The sequence below is a fragment of the Chiloscyllium plagiosum genome, unplaced genomic scaffold (genome assembly GCF_037043375.1).
Source record: "Chiloscyllium plagiosum isolate Xiang-an unplaced genomic scaffold, Cpla_swu_hap1 HiC_scaffold_26, whole genome shotgun sequence".
Taxonomy (NCBI): Eukaryota; Metazoa; Chordata; class Chondrichthyes; order Orectolobiformes; family Hemiscylliidae; genus Chiloscyllium; species Chiloscyllium plagiosum.
The window spans coordinates 25606250-25621474 of record NW_028270164.1 but is presented as its reverse complement, the minus strand read 5'-3'; positions in this window follow the sequence as shown (position 1 = coordinate 25621474).

Below are 15225 nucleotides of genomic sequence, written 5' to 3'. Positions count from 1 at the left end.
TCCAGAGTTTGCAGCACTGAGTCAGAAAACAGCTTGCGAACATAAAAAGCATCCAATTTTGCCTCAGGTTTTGCTTTACAGGAGTATAACCAGATTTGATGTGAATTTTGAAGTTAATTATCACACTTTGTTTTGATTTTGGATAAAACCTCTTAACTACTCAGGTGGCTGTGATCTTTTTTAATTTTAAAAAGGTAAACAAATTGCCTTAATGGGATAGGCACAAGGAAACCACAAAAGAGGAGTGCCCTAATGGGTATTCATAAAGAAAATAGTAATATTTTGGGAGATAGCAACATGAGCAACACCTGTATCATGCCCAGGATTTAAATGCACTGTTCTGGGTCAAAGGTTCAGTTTTATTTTTCCGTATCAGTTAGGCTACCCACTATGTTTTGACAGGTTTTTTTTAGCTTATTAATATTTGTAAAGGTTGAAACATGTACTAAAATTATTGAAAACCTTCGGCCCCTCCCATTCTTGCAGCTCTTAACCGCAGATCCAACATGCTCATGAAAGTTACTGATGAAACAAGTGTTAATTATGCACTCATTCATAGTCTACATCAGATTCAAAGGTATCACAGCAGAACCCAGTAGTGCTTTCAGATAATATCCACAGTGGTTATAGCAGAAGTCACTGTTCACTGTGATGAATTCCCACTTTAGTATGCATTTTTTGTGCAAAGGAGTCATCACTCAGTGAACATTGTAACTTTCAAGGAACAGGCAGTTCCAAGAGATGCTGCCAAGGAACAAGGTTGCAAGGGTCACTCAAAACAGTGGTCACTGATGAACAGTTCCTGGGTCATGCATGAAGAAACAAACTATTAGGCTGTGCTGCTGAGGAGATAACTTAGGGCCACTGGATTTGTGCAGTCTGAATCTAACAAGAAGTTCCAAAGTTAGTAGATGTATAATTAACTATATATTTGGGGCTCAGTGAAAGGCAAAGACTAGCTGAATAGCTCTGTGAAGTCAGAAGAAGGAGGAAATTCTGGGGGTCAGTATGTACAACTAAGTGTTGTAGAAAGGATTCAGGAAAAGTCTTGGGAGCTACGGGGGAGTTGGAAGAAGCTGTGTGCATTAATCTTTCAGATCAGACGTGAGTAAGAGCAAAGGAAACTTGTGCAACTGAATAAGGCTAGAGCTAAAAAAAAACCCAGGAGCAATACTGGTTTGGCGAGGCTGCTTAGGAAAAGCTGGAGTGTGCCTGTGAGGGGAGTGCAGTTTCCAGAATCCAAGGGAGTCTAGTGTTTGGAAGGAAAGGTGACCACCAGAACAAACATTTCCTATAAATTGCACAGCTACTGAGCATCTCCATGCATATCAATTAGTGAGATGGTGACTGTCTTCTGCTTCGAGGAGCCACTGCCATGCACAGAAAATGGAGGTCCACAGAACAGCAAAACAAATTACAGGGAATGTTGACCAGAATGTGAGTCATCAGAATATGAGATAGAGGGGCTCTTGAGGGAATTTCAAGGGCATGTCACCAAAAGTAAATAATTGAAATCCCTTGTGAAGTCTTAATGAGAATTGGTGACCTACGATATCACTAATCTCTGGTAATGGAGATTGAGAAATTTATGGGATCTTTTTCAACCACAATTTCTGCTGATGTATTCTGTGGGCTGTTCATTCATAATTTGTCTTTACAGTTACCCATGTTTCTCATGTTGAGATTGGGACATAAGCCTATAAGTGCTCTCAAAGACAGAGGAGCCCAACTTTGCTTACACTTAAATCACTAAATGTGATTGACTCTCAAATGCCCTCAAATAGTCCCAACAGTCACTAAGTTGAATCAAAACAACTACAAAGTCTATAGCAAGAATTTAAACAGATGGACTAGCCATCGTAGACCAAAGCAGCAGAACAGCCCTATTGATCTTGCAAACGTCTCCTTAGTAACAGCTTTTGTTTGGGGATGGGGGTGGGGGGGGAGGTTGATAGGGAGCTATACCAAAATCAGCAGAACTGCATTAGTGGGTGGCATGGTGGCACAGTGGTTAGCAGTGCTGCCTCACAGCACCAGAGACCCGGGTTCAATTCCCGCCTCAGGCAACTCTCTGTGTGGAGTTTGCACGTTCTCCCTGTGTCTGCGTGGGTTTCCTCCGGGTGCTCCGGTTTCCTCCCACAATCCAAAAATGTGTAGGTTAGGTGAATTGGCCAAGTTAAATTGCCCGTAGTGTTAGGTGAAGGGATAAATGTAGGGGAATGGGTCTGGGTGGGTTGCGCTTCGGCGGGTCGGTGTGGACTTGTTGGGCTGAAGGGCCTGTTTCCACACTGTAAGTAATCTTTGTTCAAGTTTTATTTGTAATAAACAAATATTCATTATTGTTTGTTACAAATAAAACAAATATTCATTATTGTTTGTTACAAATAAAACTTTCTAACACTAAACCATATACAGTCTGAGCTATATAACTGACCATATTATCAACCAGGTTAAATTCAAAATTTGGTGTGACCAGTGGAGACATGGGACTAGGAAGGAATTGGTGCAAAAGCAACTAAAGATATTTGGCTACCCACCTTCCAGCTGTGGCTATTGCAGTAAATTCAATGGCTTGATTAATGCCCTAAGAGACCAGACTCAGCCCAGAATAAGGATTGAATCTAGATATTTTAGTCTGTGCAGGATTTGCCTTACTAGATGGGCAAAGTTAAAAATCACACAATACCAGGTTATAGTCCAACAGGTTTATTTGGAAGCACTAGCTTTCGGAGCGCTGCTCCTTCATCAGATGGTTGTGGAGAATAAGACCAGAAAACACAGAATTTAAAGCAAAAGATTACAGTGTCATGCAACTGAAATGATATATTGAACAGACCTGGATTGTTATTAACTCTTTCTTCTTTTAGAATGGCTTGCAGGTTTTGGTTCATTAATATGTAAATCCCAGAACATCTTTAGAACCACCTTCTTGAGATAACTTAAGGTTTTATAACAAAAGGTGACACCTCAGCTCAGGCAATGCATTAAAGGTGTGAGGCTGCTGGGTCTGTATTCCAATCTTGAGTCAGACTGGTTCTATTTCCAAAGTGGAATTTACAAAATATTACCTGTATTGACTGCCTGCAGATTGGGCGTTGTCCGAGCTATTATGTCACCTTTTGTTATAAAACCTTAAGTTATCGCAAGAAAGTGACTTAAAAGAAGTTCTGGGATTTACATGTTAATAAACCGAAACCTGCAACCTATTCTAAAAGATGAAACACTTAATAACAATTGAGGTCTGTTCAAAATATCATTTCAGTTGCATGACACTGTAATCTTTTGCTATAAATTCTGTGTCTTACGGTCTTATTCTCCACAACCACTTGATGAAGGAGCAGCACTCCGAAAGCTAGTGCTTCCAAATAAATCTATTGGACTATAAACTAGTGTAGTGTGATTTTTAACTTTGCCACTCCAGTCCAACACTGGCTCCTCCACATCATTATTCGATGAGGTCTTTAAATTTGGGAACACAAACTGTATATTTATGTTAGCTGGACAATGCATGATGAAGGATAGAGGATGTTCAATGAGGAAATATAAGACCTGCAAGAAGAAACGTAGATCACTGAATTCTATCTCCACTTCCAGTTTCCCAATGTGTCAGTGCTGCATTTTCAATTCAATGATTTATTACATTGGTAACTTCAAGATATCAGGCAATGCCTTTTAATGTAGTCACATACTGCCCTCCAATGGTGATATTTTCTGATTACAAAATAAGCCTTACACATCTGAAATGTTCACTATGGCACATGAACGAAAATATTTTGGTTATAGTTATATTTTAAACATTCCAACGTTTTTGCTAGATATATCTGACAATCCCCAACTGTTCCATATGCAGAGTAATGATTATTCTACTTTTAATCTTAGGTTTCTCCTCCATTCCTAAATATTTTTCTATTTTGCCATTCATTCTATAAGTGGACAAATATGCCAAATAAAATTCCTCAGTCTTGAAATTATCCCATGGAATAACAATGTGAAAATATCAAACAGGTTCCTCAGAACTCCTCATGCTATTTTACTGAGACAATAATCTATTTAATTTCGAAATATTTACAACATATGTTAATGGATAATAGTCTACGCATCAAACAATACTCGCTTTAAGATTATTTTCACACAACCTAATGTTTGTGAAATTTACTACTGTTTAATGGTTAAATTAATAGCTAATCAGCGTGAGTGCCTATATTTCTGATCACCCAGTATGAGTGCAGCATTGGAAAATTACCCTGTAGTTTTGGAAATTACACACCTAATAATTTCTACAAGCAAAACATGACAAATGCTGAAACCTTAAAACATTAACCTGAAATTGCTGGAAATATTCACCAAGTCAAACAGCATTTGTGGAAAAAGACAGAGTTAACAAGTTTTGAAATATTAGAAAGCGTTTTATCTGGCCCTGAGAAACAAGGAAGTAAATCAACTCAAAGAAAACATGGAGAAAATCAGTTTCCTGACATATTCCTGTCTCCTCCTTCCTTTCTAAAAGCTAAACATTATGCAGTGCTGCAACTCAGCTTGCAGCATTTGGAAGCCAGTTAAGTTTTTTAAGAGGACCATGTTTCCAATTCATACCTTCCAAGAATGGAATGGTGTTCACCTAGTCCACAGGCTCTACAGTGTCAGAATGTCAGCAATTCTGAGAAAGTGACTGCAGAACATCTATTGAACTATTCAAAGAAGTGTAAGATCTTGTGGTGTTTGTGTTATGTTATATCTCAGAATCTCATTTCTTGATATCATCACTGTATCATAGCATACAACCTGAGGAGATAAGGGTCTCAGACTCCATCTTCACTGAGACCATATGAAGTATGACCTGTTGACAAAAACATGCTATTCCTCGTCATCAATGAGGCTAGTATAACCCAGATGCTGAGAGGTCTGTGTATCTAGCATTGGTATACATCAGTGAGCTGCAATAAAGTCAGTTGACTCTTTCAATATCATGATACGCCACGTATCAATTGTTATGTTATGGGGGGGTTACATAAGCATTTCCACATCAGGTAAAAATACCCTGCTGGAGGAGAAATGCACATCATTGTCAGCAGAAGTCATGTATGAAGAAAATTAATTGCACAACAGCTCTGAACATCAGAGAATTTGGATATTCAACATTATCATATTATGTGAGTGCAAAAGGCAGATATAATTTCTTTCTGGTTAAAGTCTAAGTTCTTTTAAGCTAGAATAAATTTTTGACAATGATGTTGTTAGAAATACAAACAAAAAATGAAACTTGGAGGTTGTACTGTAATTGTGAACACTACCTTTCCTGCAGGCCTGTACTGAGACTGTGAACACTATCTTTCTTGAGCCCTGTCTCCAAACGAAACTGCCGGCAGTTCTGATTTAATTTTTTTTTAAAAAGTTTTATGTTTTTCACAGCATAGCCACAAAGCTTTCTTACAAGAAAATGTGTTTACAAAGAACACTAAACATGCATTTCCTCAATACCAAACCTTGCTTGTGTCCTGGGATCAATTCATTGCGCCATTTCCTCTCCAATTTGATGTAAAAGTAGAGAGAAGCCCCCTATCATCATGTTCATATTTGGCTTGAATATCATCTGGTGGCCAAAACCTGCAACTACAAGCCTACAACATTTTCAAATACACAGCCAAAGTTCTTCAAGAAAGGCTGCAATGAGAAGCCTGGACACTGCAAACTTGTGAGTCTGGCATCAGTGGTGTGTACATTGTTGGAGGTGATTCTGAAAGATAGGATTTACATGCATTTGGAGAGGCAAGGACTGATTAGGGACAGTCGGGGAGGAAAATGGTGTCATACAAACTTGATTGAGATTTTTGAGGATGTAACCAAAAGGATTGATGAGGGAAGAGCAGTAGATGGTGTTTACATGGACTTTAGTAAAGCCTCTGGCAAGATTCTTCATGGTAGACTATCTAATAAAATTAGATCACATGGGATTCAGAGTAAGCTTGCCAAATAGATACAAAATTAGCTTGACAGTAGGAGACAAAGGGTGATTGATGGTGGAGGGTTGTTTTTGGGACTGGAGGCCTGTTATCAGCGGTGTTCCACAGGGATTGGTACGAGGTCCACTTTTGTTTGTCATTTATATAAATGATTTGGATGAGAATATAGGAGGCACGGTTAGTAAGTTTATGGATGACACCAAAATTGATGGTACAGTGGACAGTGAAGAAGGTTTTCTAAGATTACAAAGAGATCGGGATCAATTGAGTCAATGGGCTGAGGAGTGATAGATGGAATATAGTACAGATAAATGCAAAGTATTGTATTTTGGTAAAACAAAGAGGGGCAGGACTTATACAATTAATGGTACAGCTCTGGGCAGTGTTGCAGAACAGAAAGACCTACGGGTTCAGGTACATAATTCCATGAAATTTGCATCACAGGTTGGGTGGTTAAGAAGCATTTAGCACACTTGCCTTCAATGACCAGATCTCAGGAGTTGGGACGTTATTTTGAGGTTATGTAGGACGTTAGTGAGGCCTGTTTTGGAGTACTTTGTGCAATTCTGGTCACTCTGTCATAGGAAGGAGAGGGTTTAGAAAAGATTTACAAGGATGTTGCTGGGAATAGAAGGTTTGAGATATAAGAATAGACTGGAAAGGCTGGGACATTTTTCACTGGAACATAGGACGTTGAGGGGTGATCTTATTGAGGTTTATAAAATCATGGGGGCAAAAATAAGGTGAATGGCAAGGGTCTTTTCTCTAGGGTAGGAGAGATCAAAACTAGGAGGCATGTTTTTAAGGTGAGAGAGAAAAGGTTTAAAAAGGACAAGAGGGACAGTGTTTTTGCACAGAGGGCGGTTTGTATATAGAATGAACTGCCAGAGAAAGTGGTGGATGCAGGAACAGTTACAATATTTAAAAGACATTTGGATAAGTTTGTGAATAGGAAAAGTTTGGAGGGGTATGAGCCAAGTGCAGGGAGGTGGGACTAATTTAGTTTAGGAATATGATCAGCTTGGAGTGTTGGACTGAAAGGTCTGTTTCCAAGCTGTATGACTCTTATGACTCTGAAACAACTCTTTTAAAAGGACCTAGGCCAGGAAAGGAACTACAACAGGGAAAAATGAAAGGAAACAGAGGCCGAAAAGGTAAGAAGAAAAAGAAAATAAGCAAAACCAATGAAAGAAATAATCAAATAAAGCACCACACTCTGTTTTAAAAAAAACCCAAAGACCTTCTGTGAGAAATCAAAGGTACATACTGAGCAGCCAATAAATTTACTGAATGACAGCTATTCAAACAACACGTGTAGTTCTAATTTACAAATCAAGTGATGCATAAGAAAAGAGAAAAGAGTTCTGGAAAGCATGTTTGCCATTAGCAAGGAAGGGATTTTCAGAATTTAATACAACACAATTTTCACATTGCATTGCAACACCATCAGAGAACCTATTATCTTCGCAGCACAACTTACACGTTGATGGTTATTGTGAACAACCTTGTATAGAAACCAAATGTCTAATCATTCTGAGATGCAGAACATTCTTCAAATGGACTGGTTGGACCAAAGGGTCTGTTTCTGTGATGTATGACTCTATGTATGAAAGAGATACATGATGAATGAGCAAGTAGGAAAATACCACTATTAAGCACTTGGAAGAGTGCACATTAGAAATACAAATACTTAGCTGCTCGCAAAATATTTCCGTAATATGCAATTAGATCACATTATACAAAGCCTTCAGCTTGTAGGGCTACAATGCTAAGGAACAGAAGCCAATTCATACCAAACATGCACAAAGTCAACAAAGGAAAAGAAGTTCCAAAGGTGGCAGTTGTGCTGTCAAGTTAAGTACCTCTCCAGTCAGCAATATCATCACCAGAGCGGGCTGAGTTGTCAAACATCCTAAGTGCTATATTGAATTGAATTGAAATTCTGTAAACTCTGCCTTTATTAGTTTGTACCATTATTGAATTGACAATATTTATTTATATACAACCATGTACTTTTTTTTAATCTTTAAAAAAATTGAATTGAATTGAATTGAATTTATTGACACGTGTACCAAGGCACAGTGAAAAGCTTTGTCTTGCAAGCAATACAGATAGATCACATAGTTAAGTAGCATAAATAGTAAATAATAGGTAAACGGCAGCAAAAATAAAAACACAGGTACAGGCAAATGTTAAGAGTTTGTGAGTCCATTCAGTATTCTAACAGGATAGAAGCTGTTGCAAAGCTGGATGGTGCGTGTGTTCAGGCTTCTGTACCTTCTCCCTGATGGTAGAGGTTGAAGGAAAACATTGCCAGGGTGGGATGGATCTTTAAGAGTGCTGGCGGAATTTCCTTGACAGCGGGCCTAGTAGATGGATTCTATAGATGAGAGGTTGGCCTTTGTGATTGTCTGGACTGAGTTCACCACTCTCTGTGACTGTCTCTGATCTTGAATGGTACAGTTGCCATACCAGTTAGTTATACATCCAGACAGAATGCTCTCAATGGCGCACCTATAAAGGTTGGCAAAGGTGTTCGCCATCATGCCAAATTTCCTCAGCTGCCTGAGGAAGAAGAGACATTGTTGGGCCTTTGTAACCAGTGCGTCATGTTATATCTCACAGTTAGTAGGTCATTATGCCCTTAACAGACATGCTCATTATGTTATCACTGCATCATAGCATGTGACCTAAGGGTATAAAGATCTCAGACTTCACCTTAATAGGGTCCATTTCAGGCAACATACGCTTATGGATGAATGCTATTCTTTGAAACCGAATAGCCTAACATTAACCTGGTGAATTTATTATTTATATATATCAGTGAACTATGATAATTATTTTGGATTTTTCAACATCACATCATATTACCCAGATCTAATTCTTATGTTAGAGGAGAATATGTAAGCATTGTTCCAAGTTGTGTCAAGATGCTCATCAAGATGTTCAAAGTGCTTCCCAAAATAACACCACAATTAAATACATTATCTGGGAACTGATTCATTTGCTGATTGAGCGATATGATTGTGTATGATTTAGCTATTCTGTTTTCCATTTTCTTTTTTTGTTAGACATCAGAATGTAGAGCAATATTGTCTTGATTTATATTATTTTATAGCTCAGAAGGGAGGGGCAACAATCAGTTGAGATTGGAAGAAATTTGGGGAATGAAATTAACCAAAAGGATCAGAAGTATTTGAACAAGATTCTTTGTGCAACTGAGTTACAGTTATTGTATAAAACAACAAATTTTTTGTTTAATTGTGTGGAATCTTCCCAGGCCCTACATGATGTAGGCTGCAACAAGGAATTTTGTGAAAATTGGATGAGAAGTCAGCAAGCACCTTCTCAATGTCAAGATCAGAAAGACACATTTCCCTATAATGTTCCGGATAGCAAGATGAGATTCTCAGTAGTGAGCAATGAAAGACTTAATAATAGGATTGACACTCATTTTCACCCTTATTATTACTTAGTTTTGCCACATTAATATGCACTCTCCTGTTCTCCCACCCGCTAGCCAAAACCAATGTTGAGAATTCCCGGCATGAAATCAAAGCAACTACCCGATGCTCCCTCTGGACCTCAGTCTCAGTACCTAGTATCTTTGTCTTAGGGCAGATTGTATGGGATGCAACACACACACCTCACATCCATGAACATTAACAATGTTTTGGACAGGCTTTGAGGAGTCAGGAGATGAGTTATTTGGTACAAAACTTCGACTGTCTTGTAACCGCAGTACTTATATGATTAGTCCAGTTCAGTTTCTTATCAATATGAACCCTCATGATTTTCATAGTAGCGATTTAGTGATGATAATGCCATTGAATGTCAAGGGGAGGCAGTTAGATTTTCTCTTGTTAGAGATGGACATTGCCTAGCACTTATGTAGTGCAAATGGTACTTGCCACTTATCAGCCTAAATCTGGATATTGTCCTGATCTTGCTGCATTTGGGCATGCGCTGTTTTAGCATCTGAGGAAGGTGTTGAACATTGTGGTATCATCAGTGAACATTCTCACTTCTGACTTTACGATGGAGGGAAAGACATTGATGAAGCAACTGAAAATGGTTGGGTCTGGGACACTACCCTATAGAACTCCTGGAATTGAGATGACTGACTTCCAACAGCAACCATCTTGCTTTATGTCAGGTATGACTCCATCCAGCAGAGAGTTTTTCCCTGATTCTCATTGACTCTCATTTTTTTAAAGCTCCTTCATGCCACACTCGGTCCTTGATGTCAAAGGCAAAAGGCAGTCACTCTCACATCACCTGTGGAATTCAACTCCCTTGTCCATATTTGGAACAAAGCTGTAATGGGGTAGGAGCTGAGTGCCGGTGAGGAAGCCTAATTCAGCAGGTATTGCTGAGTGGGTGCTGCTTAATAGTATTGTTGATTATACCATCCATCACTTTTCTGATGATTGAGAGTAGATTGATAGGGCAATAACTGTCGGGCTTGGATGTGTCCTGCTTTTGTGGACAGGATGCACCTGGGGGCTTTTCACAGTGCCTGGTAAATGCTGTGTGGGTACCTGTCCAGGCACAACTTGGATAGGGGCATGGCAAGCTCTGGAGCACAAGTCTTCAGAATAACCAGAATATTATAAGGGTCCATAGCCTTTCCAGTATGCAGTGCCTCCAACTGTTTCTTGATATTATGTGAAGTGCAATGAATTGTCTGAAGACTGATATTTATGACGATGGGGACCTCTGGAGGAGGCGGAAATGAATTATCCACTCTGCACTTCTGGCTAAAGTTTGCTGCAAATGCCTCAAACTTATCCTTTAGTACTAATGTACTGGGCTCCCCTATTATTGAGGGTGGGATGTTTGAGTAGCTTTCTCCTCCAGTATGTCTGTTAAATGCTTACCACTATTCTGACTATATGTGCAACGATTGCAGCACTTGTATCTGATCTGCAGAGCTTAGTTCTGAAGAAGGGTCACTCAAGCTGAAACATTTACTCTGATTTCTCACCCAGATGCTGCCAGAGTTGCTTTTTCAGCAATTTCTGTTTTTGTTTTAGATCTGATCCATTGTTTTATGGGATTACTGAGCTTTGTCGCTTTTTGCTTATGATGTTTGGCACACAAGTGGTTCTGTTTGTAGCTTTGCTGGGTTGCCGCACATTTTTAGGTATGACTGGAGCTGCACCTGGAATATCTTTCTGCACTTTTCATGGCACCAGAGTTTCTCCCCTGGTTTGATGGCAATAGTTGAGTAACAGATATACCAAGCCACAGGGTTGCAAATTCTGCTAGAGTACAATTCTGCACTACCAATGACACACAGCTCCTCATGGATGCCCAGTCTTGAGTTGCCAGATCTATTCAACATCTATACATTTAATACGGTGATAGTGCCACACAAAAGTGTTCCAGTATGTAGCCTTACTAAAGATGGAGCAGTGCTAGACCTAATCCTAGGCAATGAAGCTGGTCAAGTAGTTGAAGTTTCAGTGGGCAAGCATTTTGGGGATAGTGACCATATCTCTTTTGAGTTTCAATGTCATTTTGGAAAGGGATAAGAATAGTGTGGAAGTTACGTGTCTAAATTGGGGGAAGACCATTAGGTAGGTTCTGACAAGCATAGACAGCTTGCAGGTAAGTCTACACTTTGAAAAATGGGGAGTCTTTTAAAAGTAGTGCAGTGAGAACTCAGGATCAGAGTGTTCCTCTGCAGGAAAAGGTTAGCAAAGCCACGGAACCGTGGATGTCAATGGATAGAGAGTTTGATCAGAAAAAGTAAGCATTTGCCAGATACAAAACAAGGGACATCCCTCAAAAGTTTTGAGGATGTAGGAGGTTGTTTAAATGGAAATTAGTTGGGCTAAGAGGGGCCACAAAACGTCTTTAGCAGATGAGATCAAGGAAAACCCCAAGGCTTTTATAATTACATTAAGAGTAAGAGGATTACCAGGGAAAGAATGGGACTAAAGAGATCAAATGGCAATCTGCGCTGGAGCCAATGCATATGGGTGAGGTCTTAAATAAATATTTCACATCAATATTCACAAAGGAGAAAGACATTGTAGCTGGGGATTTCTGTTGGGATGCTGAAGTGCTAAAATAGGTTGTATATTTTAGCAGGCATCCAGTTGCATAAATCCCTAAGCCTGATGAGATGTATCTCAGAGTGCTAAAGGAGGCAAGAGAGGAGATTGCTGGGACACTGGTGGATATATTAATATTTCACAGACCATAAGTGAAGTGCCAAAAGAAAGGAGGATAGCTAATATAGTTCCTTTGGTCAAGGAAGGGCAGGTAATTATAGAGCAGTTAGTCTGATGTTAGTGGTAGGAAAATTATTGGAAAAAATTCTGAAGTACAGGATTAATCAAATGTTTGCAAAGGCAGAGATAGTCAGCACAGATTTATTAGAGGGAGGTCCTGTCTGATTAATTTAATTGAGTTTTTCAAAAAGATAATGAAATATATTGATGAGGTTTGTGCAGTTGATGTGGTTTATTGGACTTTAGTAAGGTCTTTTATGAAAGACTGGTCCAGAAAGCTATAGCTCATGGGAACCAAAGCAAGTTGGCAAAATGAATCAAAATTGTCTTATAAAAAGGAGGTAAAGAGTAATGATGGAGGGTTGGTTTTGTGATTGGAAACCTGTGACTAACGGTGTACCTCAGGGATCAGTACTGGAACCCTTGCTGTTGTCATGTGCATTAATGACTTGGATATGAATGTAGAAGGTATAATTTGGAAGTTTGCAGATGACAGGAAAATTGGTGGTCTTGTTGATAGTGAAGATAATTGTCTCAGTCTGGTATTGATTAGAGGTACGTATCATAGATCACTAGGGTGCACTGAGGAACAAAGGGACCTTGGTGTACAAGTCCATAAATCCCTCAAACTGTCAGCACAGGAAGGCAGGGTGGTGAATAAGGCAACACTAGGCTATGGTCGAACAGGTTTATTTGTAAGTACTAACTTTTGGAGCATTGCTCCTTTGTCAGGTAGCTAGTACTTACAAATAAACGTGTTGGACCATCACCTGGTATTGTGTGATTTCTTGAAGTTTGTCCACGCCAGTCCAACACTAGCACCTCATCATCATCTTCATTAGGCAGGGTGTAGAAGATACGAGCAAGAATGTTTTGAATTTACTTTATAAAACATTCTTTAGGCTATAGGTGGAACACTTTGTGCAGTTCTCGTTGCCACACTATTGGAAGGATGTGAATGCACTGGAGGGTGCAGAGGAGATTCGCCAATATGTTGCCTAGGATGAAAGGTCTCATTGTTGTAGTTCTGTTCGTCGAGCTGGGAATTTGTGTTGCAGATGTTTCATCCCCTGTCTAGGTGACATCCTCAGTGCTTGGGAGCCTCCTGTGAAGCGCTTCTGTGATCTTTCCTCCAGCATGACCGGAAGCGGCAGATACAAACCACTACAAATGCCGGAGGAAAGATCACAGAAGCGCTTCACAGGAGGCTCCCAAGCACTGAGGATGTCACCTAGATAGGGGATGAAACATCTGCAACACAAATTCCCAGCTCGGCAAACAGAACCACAACGAGCACCCGAGCTACAAATCTTCTCACAGACTTTGAATGAAAGGTCTCAGTTATAAGGAGAGACTGGATAGGGTGGGTTTGTTTTCGTTGGAGGAGAGGAGGCTGAGGGGAGAACTGATTGAGGTAAACAAAATTATGAGAATAGACAGAATAGGTTGTGAGAATCTCTTCCCCAAGCTGACGTGTCGAAGGGCAGAGAGCATAAATTTAAGGTGAGAAGCTAATAGGTTAAGAAGAGGTCTGGAGAAAATTCCTTCAGTGAAAGTATAATAAATATAAATGTTGCTTGAGAGGGTGGTGGAGGCATTTACTCTTAATAAGCATCTAGATAAATACTTAAAATGTCAATGCATAGTAGGCTATGGATCAAGTGTAGGTTAATGCAATTATTTTAGTTTGGTATTTGTTGGTTGGCATAGACATGGTGGGCCAAAAGGCCTGTTTCTACGCTGCATGACTTTATGATTCTAGAACATTCTCAATGGTCATAACGAAATCACAATCAGATGCAGGAACTCTGGCAGATTTTCCCGCCTCCATCATTCATCTTAAACTACTCTGATATTCCAACTAAACTAAGGCCATCTCGCAAACTAGGTTTCTCTGAAAAATAAAGAATTCTACATTAAGGTTATACTAGAAAAATGACTCCTGTCCGTAACATCCAATTTTAAGACATAAATATTTGATGTGTGCGCATATAAGAAAGGATGAGAGATAATAAAAGTCATGGCTAGTCAAGAAGTTATCAAAAATAGAGAAATATGTTGAAATGCTACATTGGTTATTTACTCCCTGGGGTCCAAAATTGAAAAAAATACGAGTGGCACAACATCAGAATAGATTTTAGGCAGCAGTAGTCACGTGCTTTATTAGCATTCGGGTGAGACTGCTCACTACTTAAGTTTTGAAAATCAATAGAATGGAGTGAGTGACTAGAATTTCTGGTGAGTCGCCACCCAACATTGGGAAAATATGCACAATAGCTCTGCCATGTTACCCTTGTGTACGAGGGTTTTAATCTTTATTTTTACATGAAATATCTTCAGGGTTTGTCAGCATTCATGTTGCTTCTTTGGTATTTGACTCTACTAGTGAAGCCCACATCCACTCTTTGATTCAACTGGGGAGCAACTGCCGATCTTCCCCAATGTGGATCCTCACTGTGATTAAGGGCCTGGAACTTCACATGGAGAGGAAAGTCTGCACTTGGTATTCTCCTTCCCATTGTTGAACAGCCATGCATTCATCATCTCTATTTATAGAGTCTTGGAGGTATACAGCACGACAACAGACCCTTCGGTCCAACTCATCCACACCAACCTAGTTTCACAAACTGAACTAGTCCCATTTACCTTCATTTGGTCCACATCTTTTTAAACCATTTTTATTCATGTACCTGTCTAAATGTCTTTTAAACTCACCTCTACCACTTCCTCTGGCAGTTTGTTCAATATATGTAGTTTGGGGAATAATCCACAGATTAATAATTTACTGGCCCTTTTTGCTTGTTGCTGTCCTAATTTGCAAAAATCCAATGAAACATTATCCCTCTTCCCTCATTGGTACCAATATGGACCATGTCTGCTGGCTGGTCACTCTCCCTACTCAGAATGTTCTGCAACTGTTCAATGCCATTATTGTCCCTTGCACTGCAAATCCTGAATTCACTTCTGCAACTGTAATATGCCTGTTAATTATCTAATCACAGAATCTTCTATTTTTTCAAATC